The sequence below is a fragment of the Lepus europaeus genome, chromosome 7, assembly GCF_033115175.1.
Source record: "Lepus europaeus isolate LE1 chromosome 7, mLepTim1.pri, whole genome shotgun sequence".
Lineage (NCBI taxonomy): Eukaryota > Metazoa > Chordata > Mammalia > Lagomorpha > Leporidae > Lepus > Lepus europaeus.
The window spans coordinates 99,731,844-99,738,501 of NC_084833.1; positions in this window are offsets into that span (position 1 = coordinate 99,731,844).

Genomic DNA, 6,658 nt, shown 5'->3' on the forward strand with positions numbered 1-6,658 from the left:
CAGGTCGGGCCATGCACTTTCTTTTTTAAGAAAAATATGTATTTATTTATTTATTTATTTGAAAGTCAGGGTTACACAGAGAGAGAAGGAGAGGCAGAGAGAGGGAGAGAAAGAGAGAGAGAAAGTCTTCCATCCACTGGTTCAATCCCCAAATGGCCAAAACGGCCAGAGCTGCACCAATCCAAAGCCAGGAACCAGGAACTTCTTTCAGGACTCCCATGTGGGTGCAGGGGCCCAACGACTTGGCCCATCTTCTACTGCTTTGCCAGGCAACAGTAGAGAGCTGGATCAGAAGTGGAGCAGCCAGGACTAGAACCAGCACCCATATGGGATGTCAGCACTGAAGGTGGCGGCTTTACCCACTAAGCCACAGCACCAGCCCCAAGCCATGTTCTTTCAAGCCATCTTCACCCTGACAGGCAAACTATGGTGGCCAAGCCCCTTCTTTCTGTTTATTCTGCATCAAGAATCAACATATGCCCCCTCAAAGAGGCATGAAGCCAACAGGGAAGACAAAAAACACTTGGTTTGTGCCACAAGAACAGACAAAGTTACCCACTCAGGAGTGCCTGAATCAGTGTCTCTTCACACCTGTAGGGAGGAAAGAAACTCATCGAGAACCCCACTGTGCTCCTGTGCATGTGCCTGTTCATGCCATTTTTTTCTCCATTTGGGAGCACCTCCTATATTAAAAGCTCATTTATTTTCCACCTCCATATAGAATCTGGGTCCTTCTATTATTGCACCCCATCATCATATTTGGGTTTCCTAGGCCTTGCTCTGTGCTCTGTGCACTGTGCAAATGGAGCATGACTTCAGTCCAAGCACAGAGCTGCCCTAACCACTCACTTCCAGGCTCTCTCATAGACAGGCCTGGAAAATAGGAAAGCCTTAGAACAGAGGCAGGGCAAGGGAAAGAGAATCTGCCTTGGTCTTCAACTTGCTGTGTCTGCTCCAGACTCCTTCATACCTTCACCTCCACCATGTCTATCTGATAGCAAATGTTGTCAGGAGCTACCCAACACACAGAACAGGCACCTAGCTCTAGACTGAAACAGGAGCACTGCACTTGAGTCTCTAAGGAAGTGTACTCCATACAACATAAAGGAGGTGACTGTCAATCCTGCCTGTGCCTTGTGGTACATGGGCTTGTTCTCCCCAAACCTACCTTGTGCTTCTGCCTTCTTAACAGGCTACCTTAGACCCTCATCAACCTTACTGGGACCCAGCAACCTCCCTAAGAGTGCACCCACCCTGTTCCTAACCCACAAGCAAGGAAGCTAGCACAGTCCAAACCTATCCCCAACCCACACCATTCCAGCAACTGCTTTGGCCACGGAAGATTTGTTTCCTTGGTGTAATAAAGCAATCTTCTTTTAAATATATTTAATTCTATGAAAGCAATTCTGCATGCACATGCAAAACATAGGTATTTTGAAGGAGCAAGTATTTCTTAAAAACCATTATTTCAATTTGAATGCATTTCAGCTCTTGCAATGATGTCGAATATCTGACATGCTTCCACAGGAGACTGGACATTTAGACATTAAATTTCCTAAAGAAAATCATCACAGCTTTGAGTTTCAGCACCAGCCTACAGCACCAGACTCTACAGAGTACTGTCTGGTTTTGGAAAAGCACAAGGTTTTACTCGTGGTGACACTCTTTACCATGAAAAGAATAATATCTCCTTTGTTATGCTTTATCTTTCACACATTGCTGCTTGAAGACATCACCAGAAACCATCATTTCTGATGGAATATGTGGAAGGAGTCAGCATGGCCGGCACTCACTGAACACCTATTATGCGCATGATACCTTAAACATAGCCATGTGCTCTGGGGCCATGGAGAAGATGGATGATTCATTTGAAGGTGGGGGATGGGAATGCAAACTACTAACAAGAAGTAGAGAGAGCATGAAATCAATAATTTCAGAGAGCCAAACAAGAAGCATCAGGAAATGGCCATAAAATCAATCTTGGTGGATACACAAGAAAACCACAAGCTACACGGAGAAGGTATAGCTTGTGCTGAATCTTGAAAAATAAGTAGACACTTAGTCAGCACAAAGTAGGATACTTCAGTTTGAGAAAATATTATAAGCAAAAAAAAAAGGTGTGAGGGTCCATGACTTGCACACAAAAAAACACTATGTAATAAGTTGTAATTTTAGCATATAACTGCAATATTTATTAAGAATCACATGGGGAGGAGCTTATTAAAATGCGGGTGATCAGGCATGACCGTAGAGGTCTGAGATGGACTTAATTTTACAAACCTTATGGATGATTCTGGGGCATGTGATCCAAGATTACACTGTAAGTAGCACGCCACTAAGGCACATGCTGGTTGGAAGGAACTTAATGATAGACAAGGTAGAAAGAGACGTTGAGGCCACATCATAGAGAGTCTGAATGTCGTGCTAGGTCAGCCTTTATTCTATCAGCAATGAAGAAACATCTCTTTGTTTTAAAGTAATTCCATTCCACTTGAAAAGTTTAAAATGTTCCAATATCTTTTAAAACTACTGTGCTGGGGCCGGCGCCGTGGCTCAGTAGGCTAATCATCCGCCTGCGGCGCTGGCACACCGGGTTCTAGTCCCGGTTGCTCCCCTTCCAGGCCAGCTCTCTGCTGTGGCCCTGGAGTGCAATGGAGGATGGCCCAAGTGTTTGGGCCCTGCACTCCATGCGAGACCAGGAGAAGCATCTGGCTCCTGGCTTCGGATCAGCACGGTGCGCAGGCCGCAGCGGCCATTGTAGGGTGAACCAATGGAAAAAGGAAGACCTTTCTGTCTCTCTCTCTCACTGTCCACTCTGCCTGTCAAAAAATAAATAAATAAAAATAAATTAAAAAACTACTGTGCTGGGGTGATGGACATCTAGTCTACCAGTTAAATTGTCCATATACCACAATGGCGCATAGGGATTGATTCCCAGCTACTGACTCCAGTTTTGGACTAATGCAGACCCTGAGGATCAAGTAACTGGATTCCTAAAACTCCTATGGGAGATTGGATTATATTTCCAGCTCCTGGGTTTGGCCTCAGCCCAGTCCTAGCTTTGGCAGGCATTATAGGAGTGAACCAGTAGATAAGATCTCTCTCTCTCTCTCCCTCTCTCTCTCTCTTTCTTTCTCTCTCTCTCTTCCCTTTTTTCTCTCTTCCTCTCAAACAATAAAGTTTTAATTCACAGAAAATGGAATTAAAATGTTTCTTTTATAAAATGATAAAACTAGAAATTTGACATTAAAAGGAATCTCCTTGTTTTGGGGAATTTACCATAGAAATAATAATTAGTTCATTTAAAGATTTTATATTTTATTTGAACATAGAGCTATTGGTTAGAACAGTAAGCAAAAATGAGTTAAGTTGGCTGCTAGAACACTGCTCCTTGGAAAAGGATTCAAATAACAGAATAAAGGCAATAAGTTACTTTTACAAATGTAGAAACACCACAAGAGGTATAATGTGCAGTAAGAGAAACGAACACAAAGCTCTCAACTTTCTAATCAGAACAATCGAGAAGGTAACTTAAATGACAGTTGTCCTTTTAGAGGAGTGGCTCTCAAACCTTCAGGTTTCAGGAAGCTTTTATTCTCCTATAAATTAGTGAGGACCCCAAGACACTTTTTTAATAAGTCATATGCAGATAAATTTATTGTGTTTCAAATTAAGACTAAGAATTTTTAAACTATTTATTTCTTTAATAATAAATCATTACAGGCTAACATAAATAACCTTTTATTCTAAAAAAAAAAAACACCATATTTTAAAAACCAAAACTTTTAATGAGAAGAGCAAAACTGTTTTGCATTTGTGCAAATTTCCTTAATATCTAGTTGCATAGAAAACATCTGCTTCTCCATTCAATCTGTTGTGCATCTCATGCAGTCCAGAAAATCCCTCTCTACATTCATGAGAGAATGAGACAGTAAAAGACAAATAACACATCCGTTTTATTATGAAAACAGTCTGGATTTTACAGAACCCCTGGGTCAGCCTCCAAGACCCCAGGGTCTCTAGAACATACTTTGATTCCAGACTCCACTGGTCTGAAGTGGGGTGAGGACACTTGAGGCATCGGCAGGCTTGCCAAATGCTGGACAGCGTGCATTTGAACCCTGAAATGCCCAGTGGGCTACAAATCCAGACTGACTAGAAAGGTGCCAGGAGCCACATCAATTTAGAACCAGAATTAGGCTAAGAAACAACTGTGGGTAGATAAAGATGAATGAGAGAAATGTCAGAAAGTACCTAAAATTTGTTTCCCTTAAATTTTGCTCCAGAAGAATTCAAGACCCTAACAATGTATCCAAAAAAAATCTTTTTTAAAAAATGGGAAAGCTTCTTTTTCAATGCAGCTATCCAAGCACCCTGCTTCAACAGACTAAAATCCCTGAGGGGTGGGGTCTGCACAAAAGGTATTTTTAAGCCACTTCATAGATGATTCTTACATAGTACCAGGTTAAGGAATCTTGTTTTGTGTTTTATATACAGTAAGAAAGTGACCTGCTTGTATGAAACTGACATTAATTTTTATTTATATTCCTAAATGAGAACACCTTCCTGGGATTTCATCTACACCTAAAAAAATCCCAAGGATTTTAAAAATCATATACCTATAACCTATATATGACAGGCACAGTACCTCCTGGTAAATAGGGGCTTTTTCATCCATATACACTGGTTTTTAAAAATCTTTCTAAAAATTAAAATGATGGAAAATGCTGTTGCTATTCATAAAACAAATAATGGATGCACTGTTTCCATAATAAACATTTAAGAGGGCACGCTCCCGATGGAAACTCATTTTTACTGAATAAAAATCTTGGGGCGGAAAAAAGTACCTTCATATATAATCTACATTGGGGATGCAAATTGTACAGAAACAGACACCAAAGGATTTGCATTTAATCAAATCTAAAGCAAGTCATTTCAGAAGCATCACTACCGTGTACAGAAGACTTCCCCACCACAATCAGGCTGAGCTTTCTGGGAGACCAGGATTCCTTTCCAAAGAGTGGACGCCATCGCCAGAGACCAGCGCTGCTGTCAAGGACGTTCACCAGAACCATCCAGAATGGAAAGTGGTAAGTCGATGTCAATTAGGACAATTTTTAAAACACAGCAGTAGTCCTAATTTTTATTTTTGATACCATAGTCATAACATGAAGCAAAGGTAAAGGAGAACTATTACTAATTCTGGCTAGAACATACAAAAATGTAAAAACAGCATAGACCAGAGGACAACTAATTAGAGTTTCTGGTAACATTTTCATAATTCTAGTCACTTTCATTACTAATTGCTAGATTTAATTTTGTCGCACAGTGTATTTTGGTACTATTCTGAAAGATACCTTAGTAGAACATTATTTTCATAAAATGAAAATGAATACATTATTTTCTGTATACTGAAATTTTATGTCAAATGAAATGTAATTCCAATAAACCCTCAATCATAAAAAATTTGCAGAAGAATCCACACTTATACAGAACTGGAAATATCTTTTATTCGTGCATCTTGCCATAGGGTCTTAGGCTAAGAAGGAAGATAATATCTACTTGCATATGACAAGGAAGAGCCTAAGCTGTTATTTCATGAGTTCAAACTATATAGAGAGCCTTACTGGTTTGTTCATCCTAAGAATACAAATGTTACTTTCAATTTAGGGTCAAATCTATCTATTCCAGAACAAATTTGGGATTTAAATAAGTTAGCATTTTAAATGTTAATAAATGATGACAGAAGGGATATTTCAAAAATGTCTTTTAAAATAGCTTGAAAGAAAAAATTATTAAGTGCTGCAACTCTTCAAAGTCTGATCTCAAAAGATAAGCAGATAGTAAGAGCATCTGTCTTCTGCAGCATGGAATTGGTGATGAGCTGTAATATTGTTTTCAGATCTGGCCAAGAGGCTTAAAAGGTAGGAGGACAAGGACATTAGGAGGGGTTTATAGATACCTACAGTGTAGGAAAACCAAATTTCCACAGAATCTTAATATGTTAATTAATTTGATCTTGCAACTGTAAAACTTTCAGTCTTTATTTCAAGTATAACATTTCTTAAGTATTATTTATTATTTTTTGCTTAATAGTCTTTGAATATTTCCTGGTTTGTTGACAAACTTGAACTTGCAGACTACATGTTGCCATTTCTTGAAATTCTCCTGGAGGTTTTCCATAATAAAACTGATATATCGTCTCCCCAGATGAGAAGGGCGACTACAATGCTGAGCTCCAAGTGCCACAGAACTAGAATGATGGGTTCCTAGGTGGGCTTCTGCCTTCTCAGTGAAAGGGCTCCCATCTCTAGCAAGGCAGTTTGAGCTGGGCTAGTGGAGTCAGAAGAGAGACCAACATCTTCATCGGCTGGCCCCTGAGCCAGATGGTGGCCCAAATCATGAGACCACCACTGGACCACTCCATAATGCATCCTTGGTACTTCCCTGACAGACAGAGGATGGGACAATGGAAGCTGAACATCAATAATCCATTATCCTGGATTTTTATTATGCCCTGTCTTGAGTGGCAGTGTGTTCCAGTATCGTGAAGGACCACAACTCAGAGAGACAGCATATGCCATCTTCCATTCCATTGGCCATTTTCCAGTCACAGAATTCAAAACATAAGATCTTTTTTAAAGTTGTGGCGTGGTTT